The following is a 25,022-nucleotide window of genomic DNA, read 5'->3' as shown; positions in this document are numbered from 1 at the left end:
CAAAGATAAAAGCAAGGCTGACACAAATTAAAACACTACAGTCCCAATCAAGACTGTTCCAGTTTTAAAGAAAATCCAGTCCAGGTTTTAGATGTGAATCCTCATAGGGGCCCAGACTAGCTTCTCTAGATATGACTCTCATCAGCCAATAAGGAGCCAGGGCTGAGGGTGTGGGTCAAGCAGCTGTAATACAGCAGAACAGATGGACACAAAGACACACATGCACATTCATTTACAAATTACTTACTACAATTAGAGATTATGGCCAAAAAGAAAAATGAAATTAAACAAGTTCTTGAGAGGTTAAATACGGAGTGACATCAAAGTAGCCGTGTTTTAGTACAAGAGGAGGTTCCCCAAAAATGAAAACGCTGTCATCAAGTACTTTTCCTCATGTCATACCAAACACATACAATTTTAGGGGAAGTTGTGGCCTAGTGGTTAGAGAGTTTGACCCTAACCCTAGGGTTGTGGGTTCGAGTCTCGGGCTGGCAATAACCACGACTGAGGTGCCCATTTCTTCAAATCACCTTCTTTTAATTTACCATATAAATAAATACATATCAGTCTTAAAGACAAGAGGATGAAATAATAATTTAAATTTTTGAGTAAACTATCCCCTTAAGATCTCTGGGGAAAGGAGATATCGGTCTCAATATCTCTGAATACAATGCAACACACGTTGCACCACCTGTTGAGCCGTCCGTGTGAGCATCAAGCCTCTTTTAGGGAAGCTGGATACACAGAAGTTTAACTCTATTCAATTTGCCTATTGTTATCCAGTCAACCTCCCTGCTTTGAAACGATTCCCTGCCCAACCCCCTTGTGTTTGACTGCTGTAACTCCCCAGGTGACAATAAGCCCAGTGCCATAAAGCAGTCGAACTGAGAATCACACGAAAAATACTTCAATTCAGCCCTTGTTGAGCCTGAGCATCAGGATTACGACCGGATATTCCCCCTTGTGTCCCTGTAGACGCACTGAAAATATGTAACACACTCACAACAACACACATAGGTCCACTGTTCTTTGCTTGAACAGTGAACACAATCTGTTTGCTCGAGGTCACGCTTAGGGGCAAACTCAGAATCGAGGTCATTTCCTGTTCTCATGACTTTGCTAGACTTAGACACTTGGGACTTCTTTCACCACAGTTTAAGATTGTGTGCATGAGTATTAGTATGAGAGAAAAGTGATGGACACTGGAGAACTTTCTAAAGGACTGTATATCTTGCATGCTCAATCTTGCCCTTCCAGATGCCATAATAGGAACAACACACACGCACGCACGCATGCACGCACACACACAGGCACACACACACACACACACACACACACACACACACACACACACACACATATATATATATATATATATATATATATATATATAACAAACAAGCCAAAAAATATATAGTTTATACAAAAATATTCAGCAGCTGTTTTCAGCAATTATAATAATATATTTTTCTTGAGAATCTAATAAACAAATTAGTATGTTTTCTGAAAGATCTTTGATTTGAACTCTCTCTCACAACAGACAAGGAAGAGAAGACAATGCTGAATAAAGTCGTAGTTTTTGCTGTTTTTGGACCAAAATGTATTTCCGATGCTTCAAAAAATTCGAACCAATCCTCTGATGTCACATGGACTACTTTGATCATGTTTTTCTTACCTTTCTGGACATGGACAGTAGACTGTACGCACAGTTTCAATGGAGGGACTGAGAGCTAAAATATCTTAAACTGTGTTCCGAAGATAAACGGAGGTCTCACGGGATATTAATGACATAATTTAGATTTTTGGGTGAACTGTCCCTTTAACTGTTCTCTGGAGCTGAAGATTATCAGTCAAAAATGACTTTAATATCTGTTTGTCATGTCAAGCTATTATTAGTGGGTACAGAATGCCCTTTTTTTTGGGGGGGGGGGGGGGATGTATTTCTTTAAAAAAGAGGTACTGTCTAATTTCATTGGTGTATGTGTGATTTGCAGAACTCAAGACACTTTTGATCCTAATTTCTTTTCACTGAAGGTCAGTGGATTCTTTTCCTCTTTATGTGCCTTTATTATACCTCTGTGAATGTTTGAGGGCGTTTCAGAAAAAAGTAAGCATAAAGTTTTCGACTAATCTGATGACTGACTTAGTTATCTGACCTTGTATGTGAAGTGTATCGAAAGATCTACTTCACCAAAGAAAAAGAAAAGAACAAGCAGAATGAGAGCAGACAGATAGAAGACAAATCTGTGCTGAAAAAGATTTGCTATTTATCTTTCTATTGACAGTCTGTTTCAGCCCCAAACACTCTCCAACAAAAGCTGCAGAAGGAACAAAAGGGCATAACATCACCAAAAGATCCAAAGTAGGGTAAAAAAAAAAAAAAAAACACTTCAAACTTAAGAGTGACCATTCTAAGTACTATAAATTGGCTCAATATAACTGATTTTACACAATCTTTCTTCATTGTTTATATTCACTCTTTTAAACGTTCAAGTAAATGTTGAACAAACAGACAAACCTATGCTTTGAAGAATGTTGGCAACCAAACGGTTTACTAACTTCCGTTAAATAGACAAAAAAAGGCACATTTCTCAAAATTTCCTCTTTTGTGTTGCATAGTAGAATGACTATGAGTTTAAGTAAATTTTTGGATGAGATATCCCTTTAACTTGTTGCCTTAAAGGTACAGAATCAGATGTATAGGCTGTTTGACTATTTTTATTTTGTACATTGTAGGTAGTATAGATACGGTATGACTGTTGAGAAATCACAAATGCACACACAAACACAGCGAGATGTGAGATAGTGGAGAACACATGAAAGACACAATATGAGAAGAGGGGAAGGCCAAAGAGAGAAACAAGGGGGCAATGAGAGGGTGAGAGGTTGAAAGAGTGGGGAGTGCTAAAAGAGCATTCCTCCTCTTACCCCATTCCATCGTGAAAAACAGCACAAACTGTACGGACAACTTCAAGAGCTCTCTTTAACTAACACACACTGCAAATAGCCTGAAACTGTGTGAAAGAACACAAGTAGAAAAAGGAGTGGCAGAGAGGTATGGTAACAAGTAACATATAACTCATGTGCTCTTCAAAGAATGTGAAAAAAGAGAATTGTGATAAATAGGTGAGAGCAGATAGATGTATGTGTCTACTTACACTGACTCCTGATGGCTTCCTGTGTGTGCTGCAGCATTGGCCGCACTTTACAGAGAAAAGACCAGCTTACACCAGCATGAAGGTTCATGCTAGCCCAAACTGGTCAGCATAGCTATGAAAAAAACTAAACTAAACAAAAACAGGTGAACCTTGCTGGTGAAGTTAAGACTGCTTGTACACCAGCATCCAAAATGCATTGCTACTGAGCAGCAGTGATGGTTGTAACTCACTACCACAACTACTGACTGCTAATCCTCAACCACACCTGCTGACATTATTAGATCCGAAGCAAAGCATGATTCATTAGCCTTTCAAATAGTGCGGATGCCCTCACAAGCTGGTTTTCAAACTGACATTTCCAGACATTTGGTCCTCACAGCAGGTATAATCAGTCCTCTATCTACCCTTATACTGTAGGCAATGGGGTTGAGTTTGTGTACCAAACAGACATTTGTGTTTTCTAGTCTTATTTTTATATTAAATCATTGGAGAGGGTTTTGGCAAATTCTGCACTGTGCACACAGCGCCATCTCCTGGAGACAAAAAAAGCCTGTTTGATTAAACCAAGGAACGAAGTCAAAGCAGATATGCATAAACACACCTGCACACCATTATATCCCCCTTAATCTGATTCTGTGTTGTTATGCTTCTGTCATCATGATTAACAGAACAAGACATCATAGGGTCAAATAAGCAAAGATTTAGCTCATGCACACTTAGATAGAAAATAAAACTAAACTAAAACTAAAAAAGTTGAAGAAGAGCAATTCAGATGCTGATCTGATCCAACTGCTAACTGGCACTGGACAGCTTGTTTATGTCACCATCTGAGCAGGTATAATGAGTTTGGGGTCATATTTACATATATATTTACATATATTTATTTATATATATTTACATATTTACATATATTTACACACACACACACAATAATTAAATTTATGCTGTTCTTTTGAATTGTCTATTTATCAAAGAATCCTGAAATTCTTGTAAAGCATTATGATTTCCACAGACATTTTAAGCCGCATAACTGTTTTCAACACTGATAAAAATAAATAAATAAATAAATAAAAACTCTATAATAGGCATTTGAATGATCCCTGAAGGACTCTCAGAGGACTAAGACGAGTAATGGCTGCTGAAAATTCAGTTTTGCCATCACAGGAATCTAACAAATTAAAACAGAAAACAGCTAAATTAATAATAATAATAATTCATAATAATTAAAAAAATCATAGTTTTTATTGTATTTTTGATCAAATAAATTCAGACTTGGTAAGCATAAGAGACTTATTTCAAAAACTCCCAAACGTTTGCAATGATACATTACTGAAACCTACAGCAGACAGACACAAAGAGTTAATCTAAAGTGTGTAACATCAGATCCCAATATCTACACTTTTCATAATCTGCTGTTAACAAAAGCCAACTTCTCCTAGAAGATATGGATTAAACATGCATTTAAAGGTGAAATGCTTCTCTGAAGGTCTGAAGGTTCCTTTTACCACTAGAGGGCACTATGAAAAATGTGCAAATATGACTCTGTGTGTGCCAAGGGCTCATTACCTAGTCACACTGATAAACAGCTGCCCATAGCACTACAGTGATACAAGCACTACGAAGAGAGACCTGTGGAGGCAGAACTCAGCTCAAACCAAACAACCGAGTCAAATATGAAAACATACAGTTTCTCAAGAGCTCTCTCAAAATTGGAATAATCTGCTGTGACATTACTTGCGCCACTATAGCAGTAGTTCTGTATTTTTATTATTATTATTTTTTATTTTTTTACAAAACACTTCTATTTATATGCGCACATGTGTATGTCTGAGGATCTAGTAAACAGGTCTCTTGACTGCCTGTCTGTTATGATCAGATACAGTGAATGACTGATCAGTTTAAAAATCATCTTCATCTCTGCTCTTGACCTTTATATAAAGTTTAAACCCAGCCTTCCTTTCTCGGGATTTTATTTTTAGACCTGGGGCATTAATCAGTTCCTATTTCTTCCTGGTTCCTCTCGCATCATATGCTTCTGTATATCCGTCACAAAGAAAGTCCAAACTTGACCCATGATCTGATCATGATGATCAGCACAATCCTGATAATCCAGAACCTGACTCAAAAAACTAAAACAAGTCATTGGAAGAGTAGGGTTAACTGATTAAACTGCTGTTGTTTCTTACATATGCTTCAAATAGCTTGTACATACAGTAGTGAGTTCATATGGCCTTTGCCTAATAAAACAAATATTAATCATTTTATAATAATAAAAAATAATTTAAAAAGGCCCTTTTTCAAAAAAATGCCAAATCAAATGTCTAAGAGTGTTCTTTAAATTTGGAGAGCTGGTAAATTTGGAGAATTTTGTGATGTGATGAGCTCATCAACTCCTACTCATCGAGCCGACTGAAAAACATACATGGGTTGTGCAACAGATTGTGTGCTTCCTTGCCTGATAATCCTGTTTGTTTCTTTGCTGTTGTTGCCTCTCTGTCAAGTCAGAAACAAATTTGTTTATCAATCCCCATTACCCAAGGAAAAGCTGAAAGTGTGTGTATGTGTGTATCGGAACAAACAAACAGAGAGCATAACCTGTAGAATGATGATGTCATCATTTGTTAAACAGTATAAAAAAGAAAGAATGACAATGAACCCCAAATCCACAGACATCCTCACAGCAGCAGCTGACCCAGTTTTCTCAGCACAGTCTCCCCAAAGATTTTGTGTTGTTTTGAGGGGGCGTTCATTTAGGTGCCCAAATCCTAAACACTTCAACACTCTTACAAAAACAGCTCCGGGTTATACCAATAACAAGTTTCTATTTATATTTGTTGGACAGACATTATTATTCTTTCTATAATGATGCACCTCACATTTAAAACCTGCAGGAAGCTGATTTTATATAGGCTTAATATATCAAATTGCACTTTTGTAGAATTACTTCAATCTAGGTTGAAGTCACACAGGTTGGATATAACAGTTACCCATCTATTAAATAACAACAAAAGAGAAAGAAGAAAAGAAGATGCTGTAAACATTTCAGCTTCTTCAATTAAACACACCGAGCTGCAGTCTTCCTTTATGAAATGTGTACACGCACTATTCAAAAAACCTTCGCTCGTCACTCAGTATCTTTGAAATTTTAATTACATATCATCTACACCCAGAGCAATCTTTCATCTGTCTGTCTTTTCTTAATGCAGATAAGATGAAGAGCTTTGATAATCTGAGTCATGTATTAATATCTCTGACGGATTGTTATGCAATGCTCTGCAATATAGCAACAGTCTTGAAAATGTGCTCAAAGACACACTTGCACCTGCACACTCACACAAACACGCCAGAGGCAAAAAGACACAATGCATCACAAAAGATCCTTGTGTGAATTAAGCTATGGTCATTATAGAAAAAGAGAAAAAGTAACATGATGCAAAGCTGTCTAGATTTATGTCCTTGGTAAAAGGCACAGAATACAATAAGCTTTATTGTAGATCAGCCTTTTTGATTACGAAATTCACACTTTTTTTTAAATTGGTACCTGCTATAATTATTGTTTAAATATAATTTATAACTTTGGTGCTTTAAACTGATGACAATGCTGCCTTGTTATTTATAACATCATGTAATATTAGATTTATTTTATAGAGACATGTTTAGGACTTTTTTATCAGATATATTGTCTGTCTGTAAGTTTCAAGAGCCAAATAAATAAATAAATAAATAAATTTCAAATTAAATTTGATCTTAAAGGAACAGGTTGCAGTACACTTGAAACAGTTGTGTTGCAACTGAAATGATGGAAGTGTAAACTGTGCACAAAATAACTGAATGAAAAGAAGCACTGAGCACTGAGCACCGTCACATGCTGGAGTCACTGATGCTGTGCAGGCAGAAAGAGAGATCTGGTCACATTGCTGAAGGCAACAAGTGCTCTGATGTCATTGTTTAAAGTATTAAGCAATGAAATATTCAGATACTGAGAAACTAAGTTACTGGAAAGTCGAGTCAGTACTTCCAAAAAACAAAACAAAAAAACATATAATGTTAGTTTTTCAGCACTCAGTACACAAATCTCAATCACAAGAATTTCAGCTTTGGGTGAGTTTCATATTTCAACTCTAAATGAGAGAAATAGATCTCAACCATGTTTGTTTATCACATACAGAATATCTGATGAATATTCATACATAGTCTCACTCCAGTAAAATATCATAGGAAATTTCAAATTCTTATTCTAAGTAAAAAGCAAAAGTTCTGCCACACATAAATATTTCACTTTGATGTATTTTTCAGGGGAGGATGTTAAGGAGACCTCAAACAGCTTGGTAGAAGCCTGAAACGACACTCAAAGACACACGCACACACATTTGGATCATGGCTTAACGCTAAATTTCTATTACAAAATCTCTGGACCAGACTTAGCAGCATAAGACATCTGACAAACTGGTCTTTGGCATTTGTGTTCAGCTGCACTTCATGCAGTGTTCACCTCTCCCTATACACTCAACAGGGCAAGTTCAGATCACTTAACAAAATCAGAGCACCTGGATTAACCTGCACCGCCACCAAACACCTGAGTCACAAAGATGATTCGGCTCAACATGATGCTATTATATACTAGTGTGAACAAATATAACTTATATAAATTATTATAATTCATAATTATCATTTATAAAACGCTTCTGTCGTACTTATTTGAAAGTCGCTTTGGATAAAAGCGTCTGCTAAATTATTACGTGTAAATGAAAAATAATTTAAATATAAATTAATAAAAAATAACACTTACACACACACACACACACACAGACACACATATATGTACACATATAATAAGCATCCATGCTCTCTATGTTTGGAATCTCACTAGAAATGGCCAAACATCCCATGAAATCCACTTCATGAGGCCAATACTAGCTGACTGGAGCATGCCCTTTGTTTTACTATAGTGACAGGCTTTTTTTCTCAGCCTATTGTTACAGTCAGGGCTCATAACAAACCACATGCCTCAATGTGTATGACTGAATGCCTGTCTGGGTGTTTGTGTGTCTATGATGAAGCAAGGCAGCAATGGAAATGATGCACATTCTTTAGTTTTCCTGTTGTGACCTCACGCAGTTTTCTGTGTATGTATGTGTGTGTATGCCGTAAAATGTAAAGTATGTCAGTATGAATACTGTATGTCAGAGCTTGTCCCTGGTGCTTCTATACTAGTGCCTATGTTTGCGACAATAACATGTGTGTGTTTGGTAAGGAGAGGTTGTGTGTTTTCCCAAATAAATGTAAGCTATAGAACTTGATTTTTTACTTTTTTTTTTTTTAAGTACAAACACTCCTTGATGATTTCAGTGTCTGCACTCTGACAGTCATCACTGAGTCAGAAACATGTGTTGAAGGCTGTATGTATTTGTGGAGTTAAGTGAACTACGCATGAATGTATTTTCCTGTTTTGTTCAAGGACAGACACACTGGGCATTGTGTATATGTGGATGCCCAGGTCAAAGTGTCAAGCACACAGCACTCACAGCATGACACAGCAGCGGTCAGAGCTTCCTCTTCCTCCCTAACACACTGTTACCATGACAAGACAAACAATCTGCACTTCAGCTGCTGGGGAAGGTTTGTAGAAAGTACCTTGGATTTTGGTTCAAAATGGGGTTTTCTTCAACAAAAACATAGTTTTGGATATAAATTTGTTTAGAGCACATCATTAAGCATTGGATTTGTTCAATACAAACAGATACTTGTCATCATCAGCTTGTGTGTGAGCACATGTGACTAACTCTTTCTTAACTCTTTCAGTAGCTCCGTTTTAGCGGAAATTCATTAACAGATTTTTTTTTTTTTTTTTTACCAATCATGAAAGGATCAGATGACCAACCGATTGTTTGTAATGAGGCAAGAACAATGAGCTTCCTGTTTTACACACACACACACACACACACACACACACACACACACACACACACACACACACACACACACACACGCACGCACACACACAGCTTGCCTTTTTTAGCTACATCTAAAAGTAGTTCAAGAAGTAATTTTGAAGAATGACGAATTCCACATCCTCTTCTTCAGCCAATATTAACAAGGCAAGTATAGTGAAAGCACATATATTACAGTGTGTGTAAATTACTAAAACTAAGGCCCCATTACATCTACTGTAGGATTAACAAGTGCTTCAAATCCGGAAAGTATCTTGAGATGTTTAGGCAGATTGCATTTAAACCTTACATTAGGTTGCATTAGTCAACTAGCAAATTTTGGAGAGAGAAAATATGTCCTATTAAAAATGTTTTTGTTAAAAACACAAAAACAAACAAACACACACACACACACACACACACACACACATAACTCAGATTGGATCCGTCTGAGAAAAGAAAGTCATATACACCTAGGATGACTAGAGAGCGAGTTAATCATGGGCCAATTTTCATTTTTGAGTGAACTATCCCTTTAAGTGTCACATGATCCTTCATAAAGAAAGTGACGTGAAGTATGGTGACCCATACTCAGAATTCATGCTCTGCTTTTAACCCATCCAAAGTGCACACACACAGCAGTGAACACACACCATGAACACACACCCGGAGCAGTGGGCAGCCATTTATGCTGCGGCGCCCGGGGAGCAGTTGGGGGTTCAGCGCCTTGCTCAAGGGCACCTCAGTCGTGGTATTGAAGGTGGAGAGAGAACTGTACATGCACTCCCCCCAACTACAATTCCTGCCGGCCCAAGACTCGAACTCACAACCCTTCGATTGGGAGTCCGACTCCATAACCATTAGGCCACGACTTCCCCAAAATAATATAATAATATATATAATAATAAATAACTCTAACATGCTGACATGGTGCTCAAGAAACATTTCATATTACCAATGATGAAAACAGTTTTCATTGACATTGCAAACATTGTGTTCTTTTTTACTGTCCCCAAACTTTTGAACAGTATTGTCAGTCACTTCGGATAAAAGTGTCTGTTGAATGCATAAAATGTCGTCACCAGAAACAGTAAAATTTGAGGAACGGTTCTGGTCTAAGCGTCGGGTGCTGGGTTGAGTTCTGACTGTCAGATGCGGCGCTGGAAACAGACGTGTGGAGAAGGGGATGAGAGAGTTTCACCGGATGAGGAGAAAGAGCGTGTGACAGGCAGTTAACATTCCACAGGTAAAGTCCCCTCCTGAATAAACCCAGAGAGTCTGTACTGTCATAACTCTCACATGAGGAAAAAAAACTCTCAAAGTACTCGAAACAGGTGTTTTGCACGTGAAATGAGAATGTCTTATATAGACTCTTTATCTAGACTCTTTCTAGATCCTTTCTGAGGATCTAGTTATTAATTTTCATTCATATCTTCAACTATTTAGACCATGATTGACCGTACATATTGTCACAGCTGTGACAGTACTGCATTATCCTGTTGTTCTTTCTCCCTGGCCTTCTGTCCATCTCTTTAGATTTATTCTGGTACAGCAGACAAATTTTAGGGATTTGCTGTTAGACAATGGTAGGGGCGTGGAACCTTAAAACATGTAGGTAGAAATAAAAGCAAATTGCAGGCTGAAAGCAATCACTCTAGCATTCCCAAAAAGCCAGATTCCAGGGAATAGCTGGTGTAGTGACCCCTGGCAATCCCTGTGCTCTCCAAGCCCACTTCCTTCCCTTCAGCGGCAGCTTCACTCCCTGCCCTGTCTCAGTCTATTAATAAAGCAACAATGATCTATGAATACAGTCCTGCATGGTGTGCCCTGCAATGGTGTATTCATAAGCAGATGTTTAAAGCACTGGTGTGCATGTCACTCAAGCTCCACACAGACTGCATGTGCACATCCTGGTATATAGGGAAGCTATTGTAATGTTGACGAATATAGCCAATATTGAAAATCTGTACTATTTGGTCAAATTAAAATGTAACTCTAAAAATTAAAACTCAACTTTTTAAATGCTATAAGTGAATAAGCTATAAAACAATATAAACTGCAGTATGACAAAAATGGATATTAGTTTTAAAGTCTGCCAAAGATTACATTTAACAAAGATATCAACATTTTGTGTTTGTTCAAATTAATTTTAAGTGAGCTTTAAATGACTGTTGATCTATATGTAAATACAGGTGAAATTAACATAGACATCCAAAATAGACAGATAAGAATAAATATTATACATTTTGAATATATATGGCCAATATATTGAATATGTTGTGCATTCCTATTAGTGTGATTTTAAAAAACAAATAACAGGATACAATAAATAAATAATAAGGCCCAGCGATAAAATAATAATAATAATAATAAAAAAAACTTTATATTAGATTTACATAAATTGCTTTCCAAAGCCAAAAAAAATAAATCGGCCAAAACTAATGTCTTTGAAGAAATGTCAATTGATTTTATTTTAATAAATTAATGAATTGACCTCGCTGATTATAAATTAAACTTTTGTTTTTGATATAGGTTCTCCAACTGTGAACTGCTCTCTGCTGGTGCTAGATGTAGACCTTCACTATAAAGCAGAGACAAGTTTACAAACATCAGTTATAGTTTTTAGTGAACCCTATATAAAACTGCTCCTCTCAGATTTCCAATCAGAATGAGAAAGATAACTTTTACAGTAACAAAACACAGCAGGAGGAACTTGCTGATAAAAACACAGAGTACGGCACGACTCCAGTCCACAACCCCAGAATGTTAAAGCAATCCCTCTAGTTTCTGGTAAGTTTTCACCTGTTCACATACACACACACACACACACACACACACACACACACACACACACACACACACACACTGATCAGTGATCCACAAACAGCGGCGGGAGAATGAAAAGTTATCCCTTACCTCAATCACTCCAACACCATCACTTCATCAGCACATGGAAAGCCAACAGGAACACATCTCACTGTCCAGTAACAGTCCAGCTACATCCACTTTCTTTTTCCTCTTTTTTTTCTTTTTTCATTCACACATACTCTTTCTAGCAGGAATAGCAGCTTTGTGTGTGAGTGAGAGCGAGTGTAGGCTATTGCTAGACTCCGGCAGGGGCATTCACTGCAAACAGAGTTCAGACCCTCCCCTTTACACAAGATCTAAGCCATGCGAGAAAAAGGGGGGTGAGAGCAAGAGAAAGAGAGAGAGAGAGAGAGAGAATGGTTTAGGTATGTTATGTGTAAAAGAGAAAGCAAGAGGAAAAGGATCGTCTTTCCTTCATGGATTACAATAATATAAGCCCAAACAATATAGCAAATATGCAGACATTTCTAGAAAAACCAAACTTTTCCAGGTCATTTTGTCATTAGGTATATGTGTTTAAATTTATGTGTGTTTAAAAGGAAGAAAAGCACTCATATTCCCCCTTTCCACTACTCTTCTCTTCTCGCACTATAGACGACACACACACACACACACACACACACACACACACATTCACACGCGGCTGTGTAAGGGAATGCCGTTGTTCATTGACACCCTTAGGGCAGAAGGAGGGTGGGATCAAGAGCAGGGAAAGCAAAATTCCAGACGGATACTGGACCAATCAGACGTCAGGCTGTGGTCGAGAAGGCAAAGACATCAGGACTGGGTTCTACTACAGCCGAGAAGCAGCACACTACACAAAGAAGAGAACAGAAGCCAAGCCCCCATTAAAAAATCATTACACGCTCATAAAGCTTAGAAGAAACCAATGTGTGGAGGACTCTACACAAGAGTAAGTCCAAGCAGGGACGTCACTAGAGATTCATGGACGGGGAAGCTAAGCATCTTTCAGTGAGGTCTCCTCCAAAAAACTTGTTTAAAGCATAGAATTTTTTTTTCCAATGACGTATTTTTAATCTAACAACGGGTGTACAATGTATTTATATAAGAGTATTTTTGTTTAATTTTGGCTATTTTTGTTCAAGTCTACCTGTCTCATAAAGAAATTAAAGTCCACTCTGGTTCCATCCATCTAGCACCAACATGTATGTATGTACCCTAAATATTTTTAGTTTGTGAGAGAGAAGATATGCAGGTCCTATTATATCATAATTATTATTATTATTATTATTTAATTTTACCCTATTGTAGGGCCCTATTATTTCCATGATGCAAAAAAAAAAAAAAACCGGGACTGTCATAAAAATGTGATTTACAGCATAAAACGCGATGTCACAGAATTTTGCAAAAAAAAACATTCAAAAGTAGCGCTGTACAATTAATGAAATGTGATATGGACCAGCGTCTGCAGTATCACCACATGAGGACAGTCACGGTCACATGAACTTCCTCTCCAGAGCTGCTATGAGAGTCACTTAGTCAGCATTTCACCATTCATTTCATTTGATAAAAACTATACACACAGAAACACAGAAAAGTGTTTCAATACAACCCATCAAAACGAAAGAGATGAAGACACTTATTTGTAAAGTAAAATGTATTTACAGTAAAAAGAATAATATTATTTTTATTACAATAATTGTAATAGAATTTATTACAACATTATTAAGAAATATCACCCAATTTCTATCTATGTTTTAATTTAAACATCTAGTGCAGTACATTTTTGCCTAAAAAAGGCAAAAATTAACATTTTTGGATGTGAAAAATAAAGTAATTGGAAATTGGAAATTGACACTGCCAGAACTTTTTTTTGATTTTAATAATAAAAAATAAAAAAAATTCTCAGTTGCAGACATAAGAACTCTATCTTAAAATCTAATGTTATTAAATGAATTTTTATTGCATAATTTCAGTATGATGTGTGTTACCATGATGCTGCTTGTGTGAATGACAGTGTGCACCTTCTATATAAAAGTATTTCCTTCCTCAGCTTGTGGAAAAGCTGTTTGCTGTGAGCTTTGATTCATCATGTGACTTTCTCATCAACACCTGTTTTTGGTGGTTACAACACCTGTTTTGTGGCCAACCACAGCTGCTGGTAGTTTACTCTAAATGTCAGTTTCTACATATTTCATTTGTACAATGAAAATAAAGAGCTAATCTTACCCAGACAAAGGAACAAAAGACAAATTTAAGACAAATTTAACATTCACTTTGACAACAATGTTCCAACAGTTACTTTGTTAGTGCCACATTCAGACCAAGGGTCTGAAACCCAATTTAAAATAGTCTGAAATGCCGAAAAGCACTCATTCCTTTCTGTAATATAAAAGTTACTTTAGTATGCATATAGTTTATTTTAGTAGAATGTATAATACATAATTCTAAATGTATTAAAGGCGCAATATGTGATTTTTCTGCTTTAAAAATAGCAGAAATCACTATATCTATGTTATATATATATATTTTTTTTTTTTTTTTGTGTACTTACATCATCCCGACAGTTTCCACGAACTTTCAAATCCGGAGAAAATTATAGTTTAATTAGAAGACACGGCACGTTTCTTTATTTCCGTTTTGTCGCTTGTCTATGGCGTCATATAAACTTTGACCCCTCTAGTTTATCTAACTTCCTGCGGAACCGCCAAAAACAAAGGTGAACAGAAGCAAAGACGAGACGAAGAAGAAAAAGTAGTAGCTAGTCTTGATTGAGACTATTATATTTTATATTTATATTGTTTATATTCGTATTTATACCTCAATCAATAACTTAGTTATGGATCATGATTATGCTTTGCCTGCACGTTCTGTGAAGCGCAAACGTACGGGTGAAATAAATGACCCGAGATGGTTTTGGGACAAGAGAAGAAACAAGACACGGGTAAATATTGGAGTTGCATTTCCAAGATAGAGTTTCGTGACAAGCTGAAACTACAGAGAGATGCCGAACTCGCTTGCATTCTGATAAACAGGTATGCATCCATTCAGCTAACTGTATCTATCCGTATATTTTGTGAAACGATGATGTCTTGTGTAAAACGCAGATGGACTAGCTCTCATGTAAAGTATAATGCAAATCTACATTTGTTCTGTATCTAGCTGGATAAAGTAGCTTCAAATGCAGTTCACTATCTTGTTCGATATCATAGTATAAACGTAATTATAATTATTAATGAAAGGCGACCGTGTTTTTTTTAACATATATTACTACTAGCTAGATGGAATATTGATTTAATAGGGGTCTCATAATTCATATATCTCTCCGTTCGAAAAGAAGTGATTGTCAAAATACTAAGTTAGAATGAGTGAGGAATGATAGGGAGCGACAGAGCGCGTATTCCAATGAACAACAACTCCCATGTGCCTTACGCTCTTTCCCGACGTCATCAAAGTACGTCTTATGTTATTATTTTTGATTGAGTGACCCCTGGTGGCCATAAATCCCATACTGTACGTTTAATATCTGTAAATATTTTATATTATATATTTGTAATCTTTTCTATTATAAATAACTATAAAGAACAATTATTATTATTATTATTATTCGATTCTTTTATAATTTGTTTTTAATAATTACCTTTAGCGCTTATTTCACATCTTATACAGAGGTCATTCACACACAGAAACTGAAGAATAAGAAAAAGGAAAAATGATTTTATAGAAATAAGTATTTCATAGCTTTCAAACATCAGAAAGTAGGGGTATAACATTACACATATTCGTACCAAACACTCAAAATCTCGCATTCTCCAACAAGGCTCATGACAGATGCTTGACATGGTTAAAAAATGCTGTAGCCCCAAAAAATCAGAATGGCATTCCACACTGGATCTATGAAAGGACAGAATTCAATAATGAACTTCCACAACTCAGCTCTCACCTCAGTTCTGCATTTTCATCAACTAAACAGTAAAAAAAAACAGGTCAGATGAAAGATGGATTAGACTCTGTTCACTTGCTGCTACCAAAAGTGATTAGCTCCTCATCTGTGAAGCGCTTAATCATACAAGTTCTTTTCACCAGGATCCAAATCAACGCTTGCTCCATTCAACAGTGCTTAGACCACTAAACAAAAGTGTCTTCTCAAGCCTTTTGATCTCAGCATGTACAACGGATTGGAATTTGAAGAGTCCCTTGCAGCGATGCTATTTCTAAACACATGCACACAAAGCTACAGAGCTCAATGTGTAAAGCTATATTTTAATGGGACTAGTTTTCCAGGAGGAGGTTAGGTAAATTTGTGTTTCATAATATACTTTGTCTTTTAAATCATCTGAATGGAACACTAATCAGTTAAATCAGTCTCTAGTTCATCAGCTACATCAGACATTTGATCATTGAACTTGGGATTTATAATGTACCATCTTTACCATCTTAACATCTTTTATCCGTATACATTCTCTCCAGAGCTGTCATTCAGTTATGGCAATAGGCATTTTGTTTCACAACACGCTGTAAGCAGTGGGCCAATAACAAAGGACTGGGCCATCTAACCAATCAGAGCAGAGTAGGCTCACAAAAAGGAGGAGTTTAGAAAGCCTGATTATTCTTTGTTTTTTTTTGTTTTTTTGTACGAATCGTTTACGAATCATTGAAAAATGCGGGAGAAATTAAATGTATATTATGAGAAAATGAAAGTGTTTTTGATCTTGCTTGCATGTAAACCTGCTGTAGGAGCCTCCCAAAACAATATTAGGAGCCTTAAAAATGGCATAATAGGGGCACTTTAAAATATAATTTATGCTTGTTATGGCAAATTTGGCATTTACTCCAGTCTTTAGTGTAACATGATCCTTCAGAAATCATTCCAATATGCTGATTTAGTGTGCAAGAAACTTCATCATTATCATTATTTAAAACTAACTAAATTAATAAAAATATATATAAATTTTGTGGAATCCATGGCATGACCTTTTGCAGGATTCTTTGATGAATATAAATTTCAAATGAACAGCATTTTAAAACATTTTTTTTTAGTCAATTTAATGCATCCCTGCAGAAGTATTGATTTATATCATATCGTTCCAAACATTTATGATTTCCTTTCTTGTATGGAACACAAAAGATGGTATTTGATATTTTTGTCCACATAGTCTAAGTCAACGAGTCCAAAACAATATTTCTTTCTTTGTAAGAATACGTGAAATAGCAGAATACAACGCAGACAAACGCACCCAGAGACACAGATGGTTATACTGTAAATACTGCAGCTTGTCATTTTAATGAGTTTCAGGCCATAAAGTTTCGGATGTAGTTTAAGTTACCACTTTAACTTAGATTTAATTGAAAGAAAACAATATTATTGCTTTTTCCTTCGCAATATTTTCTTCTCAGTGTTACTTTTATACAAGGCAGGAAACATCTGATTGCTGCATCTCCTATGAACTCTTGAGTCTCTCTTCTCCTTCACACACAGAAACACACTCACGCAGCAGGGTTCCCATCACCAACAAACAAACTCAAACTCTACATAAGTTCTCAGATCAGTGAGCATCTTCGGAAAACAGACTAGCTCTACAAGCTGCATGCCAAAACCCTTGAGACATTTAAAAGCCTGTGAATGACACAATCCTCCATTGTTCTGTAACAAAATTTCTCTGCGACAAACTTGTCTGTTCAAATTCACTTCAGCGATATATCACAGCTTCCACCACTCATTCTTAAGTCCTTTTTTTTTATTCAAGCCATGAAACTGTGATTTACGCTAACTTTTAAAATGTTTAATTAACAGAATTAGGGGTGCACAATAAATATCTGCTTATCTATAGGAAATCACGCAAGTGATGGAATTTACAGCTTATTAGAGAACTGGCTTTACTGACAAGATGCGCATTAATTATTGGCCGATATTAATCGTGCACCCCTAAACAGAATCCAAATGTAGGTCATATCTTCTGCGAACAGTATACGAACATCATTGCTGAAGAATCGTACTTATTCTAAACATAGAAAATTAAAAACAAATAATAATAATAAAAAAGATTAATTGAGTAGTACTACTGAATCTTTTTATGCATTCAACTGGGAAAAATTATATAATGATGTTGTCACGCTTATAGAAGTTAGGCACAGGAAGACAAAGGTAATCCAATATGACATTTAATAATAACCCATTATGATGAAGATCCATTCAAAACACAGGATAACACAAACAGCATGAGGATACACAAATAATATCCGGCGTACAATGAACTGAGGAGGGAGACTAAATACACAACAAATGTAATCAAGGGAAAACTGAACAGGTGAGGAGCTAATTAACTACTAAGGAGACAAATGAGGGAATAAACTGAAAGGCAATAGAACTAAACAGGCAGGATGACCAAGCTCAGTACAAACAAAGAATAAAAAGGTCCATAACTGTGACAGATGTAAACGACTTGCTAATAACTTGCTATTACTATTAAAAGAAAAACCATCCAATTATGCACTAAGGATCAACAATTATCATTCTAAACTGATGACTCATATTTATAAAGTGTACTTCTCACTGAATAAATCCTACAATCACCTATTAAAAATGCATTTTGATTATTCTGGAGCTCCGGCAGCAGTATTCTATGCAATCTGATCCCTTATTTCAGTTTGTTATTCTCCAGAAATGAAAACTGCTTTGCATAAATGGAAGGTTGCCCAGATGGAGATTAGATTTGTTTCTGAAGAAGAATGAGATAGCACTGCCACACTGAAGCAGACCAGTGTTGATTAAACCCCTCTTTTTCTCACTCTCTCTGTTTATCACTAAGCAACATCGCAAAAGTTTTTCGTTTCACACAGACTTTTGAGATCGATCTTCAAATGCTCAGAATATACACATTGCGGCATATGCACAAACGAAGCACACATAAAGGCAGACATATGGACACATAAAAATAACTTTATAAAAAGTTTCAAATACAAGCATAATTGGCACACATGCAAAGACATTGCTGCTGGACAAACAGATGGTGGCAAAGGATCCTAGAGAGTCTTAATAAGACGCTCGCAAAGGCTGAAGGATAGAACATCAAACTTGATCTGTTCCCTTACTGTTCTCATGGGCTTCTGTGACAAAACCTCCTTTGAGCAACTCTAGAGACGAAGCATGAAACTTTCTTGCATACAAACACCCACAAGACTAAAGATGATATAAAGACATTCTTCCCACAAGATATTCAGTTAGATGGGAGCGCGCATACACATGCTCTTTTGTCTTTGGTCTAATAATTAAGAGTCCCCTCCAGTCAAAGCAGAAAAGTAGGCAGTTCCCATAGGCCAGAAGTCATTCAGAGAGAATTACTGAGAGATTCTCTTGTTTATCACTTCGGGAAAAAAAATTTAGTAATCCTCCCACCCTCCCTTCCTCCCTCTCCTGCTCCACTTGCTCTCTCATATCCTCAAAGAAAAGGAAGAGTGAAGTAGGACGACAAACATCCAGACCTATTTCCATCTCAATGATAGCTAGGGATTCTGAGTTCTACCTCTTAAGAAATGACTTTCTCTCTCTCTTCAAAAATGCTTTAAAGACCCCCCACGAGGTTGGAGTTTAGTTGCTTTTAGTCAACGTTCATTTGCTTTGAAGCATATTCTGGAAGTCTAGTATGGAAGATAGTTCCATTACAAAAATTGCCTTTCTCTTCCAGGAAAAAAGACTCTAAGTATTGTTGACTCATCCTGCACTACACAGTTTTTCGTCCAATCAAATGCCCTCTAGAATGAGAATGCCCCTCACACTACTAGCATCTGACTAGAAAGCAGCAAATCCTACCTAACAAACTGTAGTGATTTTCAGATGTTAGGTAGCCTCATACAGGTACCAAAAAATTGGCTTAAATATTAATATTATTAATATCATTGAAGATTGTTGAATAAATAATATTACGTGTAGTCTGAACGATCTGAAGGATTTTAGAGAATCGTTAACTTGTAGAGCCTCTTACTGAATTATCAACACAAGGAAGACACAAGTGGAATAAAAGGGGGTTTATTAAAAGGATAGACAAGAATAACTAACAACTACTAAATGGGTACAATGAATGGATAAAGTGGAAAATATTAATAGATGATAGCGACTGAGTTGGATGTTACTTTGGACATTATCTTACGTAAAGATAAACTGTAGTTTCCTGGAGGAATTAATAAGGTAAACCTTATTAAGGTTTAACAAATAAATCAAGAGATTATTTGTTATTAACTGACATCAGCTATTTAAAATCCAATGCAAATTAGATAATCATAAATTGACAATACACTCTTATGCCAATGGTCTCTGGAAAGAGTGTTGGAAGAGTTACGTTCTGCATCTGGGCCACGACGTCTTCCACTTGTTGACCTTGGCCACGCTGCAGTGGGAAGAAAGGAGTCCGATCCGTTTCACAGTCTTGAACACGAAGAACTGGTAAACTACGAACTCCTCAGCACCGAGAAGGTCCTTTGTCTGGAATCACGCAAACACAGGAGCCTTGAAGGTGAAGGTTCTGAAGTCTGTACAGAAGATCCAGACAACCTGGAACAAGCAGGAGAGGGATCGCTTGGTGAGACGATTTTGAAGTAATGGGAGAAGATCCTAGCTGTTTGGAACTCACAAACGGAGGATTACTGAAGAGAAGGTTCTGAAGTTGTTGCTGAAGATGGGGGGCAGTAAGCTTGTGGCTGTTGCTGCTGTGGCAGTTTCCAAACTCCCCAGATTCACTCCTTGCAGAATTTCCTTGTTTCTCAGTACAACAGCATCTTGGCTTACCACATCTCCTTTAGCAACAACAGCTTAGCACACATCTTTGTGTTGAAGAGAACATTTTAATTTTTTCTGAGAAGGAGGGATTTGCAAGTTGGCTCCTTTCAGTTCCAGCGTTTTGATTGGCCGATGCTGCCATAGGTGGCCATTGTATAGGTCTATTTGTATGGCTTAAAGTCCAAGTTTAGAACAATGTCTTTAAGGTTTTTCCTAGGCATAATTCACTTCCCAAACCAATTGAAGACTAACCTACACACTGTGCTGAAAATATGAAGATCAAACATCAATGAGTAATGCTGAACCTTGACCCATGCATTTATATATACAGTATACTTAATAAGGTAGCATACATTGTTGTATCACAAACATCATACATATATACCATTTTGTAAATGGATTTGAATAAGGTTTATTCACTTTGAGTTTATTCTGCATTTTGTGAGAATGCATGTGAAGATTTGTTTCTTGTTTATTATTATTTTTATTAATAAATGCATTTATTTACAGGCTAACAATATTGTTCTTTTGATAATATCTAAATGAACTGGTTTTATTAAAGTCAAAACATTGTATTTTAATGACTGAATCGAACTGAAAACATTAGGTCACACCAACAAAAGTCATTTTTAAGGGTCAGGTCATGGTTCTTTAATCCCGCTCATTGATGTCTTCATTGCCGTCACTGCCATTTTTTAAAAGCAATATGCCACCCGAGGCCTATCATTACAACAATTTTACCAAAGGCTTTTCATCATGCCTCTCAATGGAACACAGGAATCTCTCAACTTTAAAACAGCACAAAGGATTAAAGAAGCCCCTGTAGGTTAAGAATCAGACGCTAAAGTGTGGAATTAGCACCCTGCTAACATACTCTCCAAATAATAACAGAAAGAAGATTAGATTCCCTGGAGTGGCTGGGGAGAGAAGTATCCAAATTCTGTCTATCCCTTTCATTGCCCTTGTCGCTTGCTCTCTCTTATCTTTAATTACTCCTCTCGTCTGAATGCTCACTACATTAGAGATAGTCCTCCACTTCATCCCTGCAGCAGATGACACAAGATGCACCAAATACCAAGGAGTCCAGCCCTGTTTTCATAAAATGTTTTCTTTCTTCAACTCCTGTAATTGGTTTAGATATGCAGATATGAACATTCAGAGCTGTTTTTGCTCTGCTGATATAAATTGATTTATCTCTGAGGATAAGTGCATCTCTCATCCCATTATGACGCAAAATGCCAGCGCTTCACTGGATCCTAAAGCTTTTAATTCCTTCATTCGGCTGTTAAACTGCACATTCAAAAGAAACGCTCATTACAACACTAACTGATTATGGGTACATCAAGAGTCCTGTCTATAAATCTCAGTATAAGGGTTTAATGGCTTTGAATCGCATGGGGATACATTTCCGTGACTGAGGATTATGGGAGGGTATCTATTCAGCCTTGGCAGGATGGTTGCACTGTGTTATTTGGGGCTATTCTGGGATATTTTGAGGTTTGGCCTGCGTTTAAGACAGATGTTAGGCTCAACTACTGTGTCATGGATTTGGGTTCCCTTTTTTTCTTTGCTAGCTTTCTTTGCAAGCTCTCCATCTCTCTATCCAGCAAACCGACCCAGTTGGATCCTGAATGTCCTGTTTCCCTGAAACACTTTAGTGGTTGGCTCATTCAGCTAACCACATTCTTCCAGAGTTCCTTCTCTAGACCTGCGCCGTACTCTCTGTGCATACAGACAATGGAAAAAATTGTCAAATAATAATTTAATCATTAGGTTTTTAGAGAGCTCTGATAGGGGAGATTGAAATATGTGAGCAGAAAAGAAGAGGGAGACTGTGAAGGAGAGGAGAAAGCGAGATTTCTTTGTGTACATAAGTCAACCTCCCGTCCCGTACTGCTCGTCTCTTTTTCTCTCTCCCACACACACACACACACACACACACACACACACACACACAGATACAGCTACTCTTTTCCCCTCTCAAACTAAAGCCACAAGAATCACACAATTCCTTTAAAAAGTGTAACTCCCTCTAAAATAATCAAGTCTGCACAGCACACTCCAGTCAGCCACAACTCACACATGCACTCCTTCAAGAAATACAATAGTCAAATTAGAAAATATAAGCACCTTAGTACGGTTAGACAAAGAGAGAGAAAAAAAGACAATCTTATAGTCAATCTTTAGAATCATATGAAACATATTTGTTTGGTCAGAAAGTACCCACTTAGACAAGAGATCGACTAGCTGATAGACATATAAAGCCATGAACCAAGGTTGTTTTTTTATTTATTTATTTATTTATGTGCCATTTGGCAAGGAACAGGCAGACAGACAGACAGACAGACAGATATTCAAACAGAGAGAGAGAGAGAGAGAGAGAGAGAGAGAGAGAGAGAGAGAGAGAGAGCGGTGGCACAAAAATACATAAATAAAGCTGAAAAAAATGCGGCTACAACAGTATTAAATACAGATTTTTTCAGATAAACTCAGAAACATAGCTGAACATACAGTTCAGCTCCTGGAAATCTAATTTACACGCTACTAAGTGCTTTAAACACAACTCTGCAAAACTCACTGCCTCAGTTTCAAAGATTGTGCAGCCACTAATACGGTGAACTTTGGCACATTCAGTGATGATTTGCAAGCGTTTTCCAGTGTCTGTGCAATATGCACCAGGCTGCAGGTGGTCTGTAGGTGTGCCGTCTGAGGCTGACTCTAGTTTTCAACAAACTCATACATGTACTGTACTCTTACACCATTTCAAACACTATGACAGCAATCCATCTCCAGTCCACCGATACTGAGGCAAGGTCCGAGAGCATCTCTTCTGCACAAGCACTTACCAGACTGACCCTCCGACTCAGGCCTTGTCTCAGACTCCATAACTTCACAGAGTGCTGAACTGCTGTCCAACAACTGAAAAACAGTGCTGAAATGAGACAGGAGAGAGAAAAGAGGTTCTCCCTTCACCCTGTGTGTAGAGAACCGCTCTGTGCCCCAACTGCTGTTCTATGTTTGTCTACAGCTCCAGAAAAAGAGTCAGAGGGAGAAAAACAGAGACAGAATGGACGCATGTGGTGTGCATGCAAATTGACTATTCCTGTAAGTTGCTGTCTCTCTTTCACTCCTACTTCTCACATTCTTTTTAAAGACACAGTATTAGTGACCAGACTTTTCACAAGCCTGCAGATTTTATACACAGTCTGTAGTCTCTTAACAGAAGGACAAATGAAACGGCCAAAATTCATGGACACCTAATCCCACTAATGAATATGAGTCAAGTAAACACTGTTGACCACAATAAAGCACGTGCTCACATACACTATGATCTCATTCTGAAATTTCCCATGACACATACTAAGTATCAAACTGCGCACTACCATATTAGTGTGAATGAGCATTAATGAGCTACCAGCAGCCCATCAGTCGAAGCATTTCAACGAGCCATTAATTTAGCTTTATTTGTGCTACATGCCATTGGTAAACATGAATAAGTAATAGGACAACAGCTTCAAAATCTCTGTCTCTCTTTGATGTTTGTCTGTGATGGTAACAAGCTACATGCTACAGAATATACAGAAAAAGAAGATAACAATACTATTATTAAGAACTTAAGAGATATTTTATAAAGGCTCTCTGATGCAGTTTGAGGTACAGTACATGATTTAAACTCTTCAACACCCCAGAAAAAAAGGGTCTGATGTTTATAAATCAAGTGGGACTTTTCCTGCTTTCACCCTCTGGTTCAAAACATCAAACACAATGTGCTCCAGTTCTCAAAGGGAGTAAAAGAGTGAGCTAGGAGATTTACTTCCATTTCACTTTTATTTTAAACCAGTTATTCAGTACAGGGTGGGGGCAACTTTCAGTAAATCTGAAAATACAGTTATAAATCTGATCATATGTTAATACATGTCAATATATGTGTTACGAATTTGAGAAAACTGTAATATACTGGATATAAAATACAAGTATAAAAAAACGTAAATCTGAATAAAGTTACATGTCCTGAAAATACAATGTAATGCACTATACTGAATTTATAATCAATTATATAACTATAGATAATAAAAAACTGTATATTCAGATTTATATCTATATATTTAGACTTACAACAATATTTAAAACTATACAATATATTCATACAATATATTTATTTGATGTCCTGTTGTGGTCCCAATAACCTATAATTTATTATCGTTTGTAAAAAAAAAACAAAAAAAAATTTGACGATAATTATATGTACTGTATGTCTTTGAGTTTGAGGAAGCAAAACATGTTTACCAATTTAAAAAAAGACTCTCAGTAAATCTAATTGTTTCTGTCAAG

The 25,022-nt window shown here is 36.8% G+C and overlaps 1 protein-coding gene across 2 annotated transcripts in view; it reads right to left on the bottom strand.

Annotated features, from left to right (window-relative positions):
• The window catches only part of LOC128006052 (disabled homolog 2-interacting protein), a 96,916-nt gene that overhangs the window by 67,800 nt on the left and 4,094 nt on the right, over nt 1-25,022 (bottom strand). The window contains exon 1 of one of the 2 annotated variants that reach the window (XM_052592712.1): nt 12,005-12,154. The exons of the other annotated variant lie outside the window; for it this stretch is intronic. The gene's annotated coding sequence lies outside the window, so the exon portion shown is untranslated. Of the gene's footprint in view, nt 1-12,004; nt 12,155-25,022 lie in introns of those variants that run through there. 2 annotated transcript variants of the gene reach the window in all.

This window comes from Carassius gibelio, chromosome A5 (assembly GCF_023724105.1).
Source record: "Carassius gibelio isolate Cgi1373 ecotype wild population from Czech Republic chromosome A5, carGib1.2-hapl.c, whole genome shotgun sequence".
Lineage (NCBI taxonomy): Eukaryota > Metazoa > Chordata > Actinopteri > Cypriniformes > Cyprinidae > Carassius > Carassius gibelio.
The sequence above is the reverse complement of the archived record's forward strand: the minus strand, read 5'-3'. Positions and strand labels throughout refer to the sequence as shown.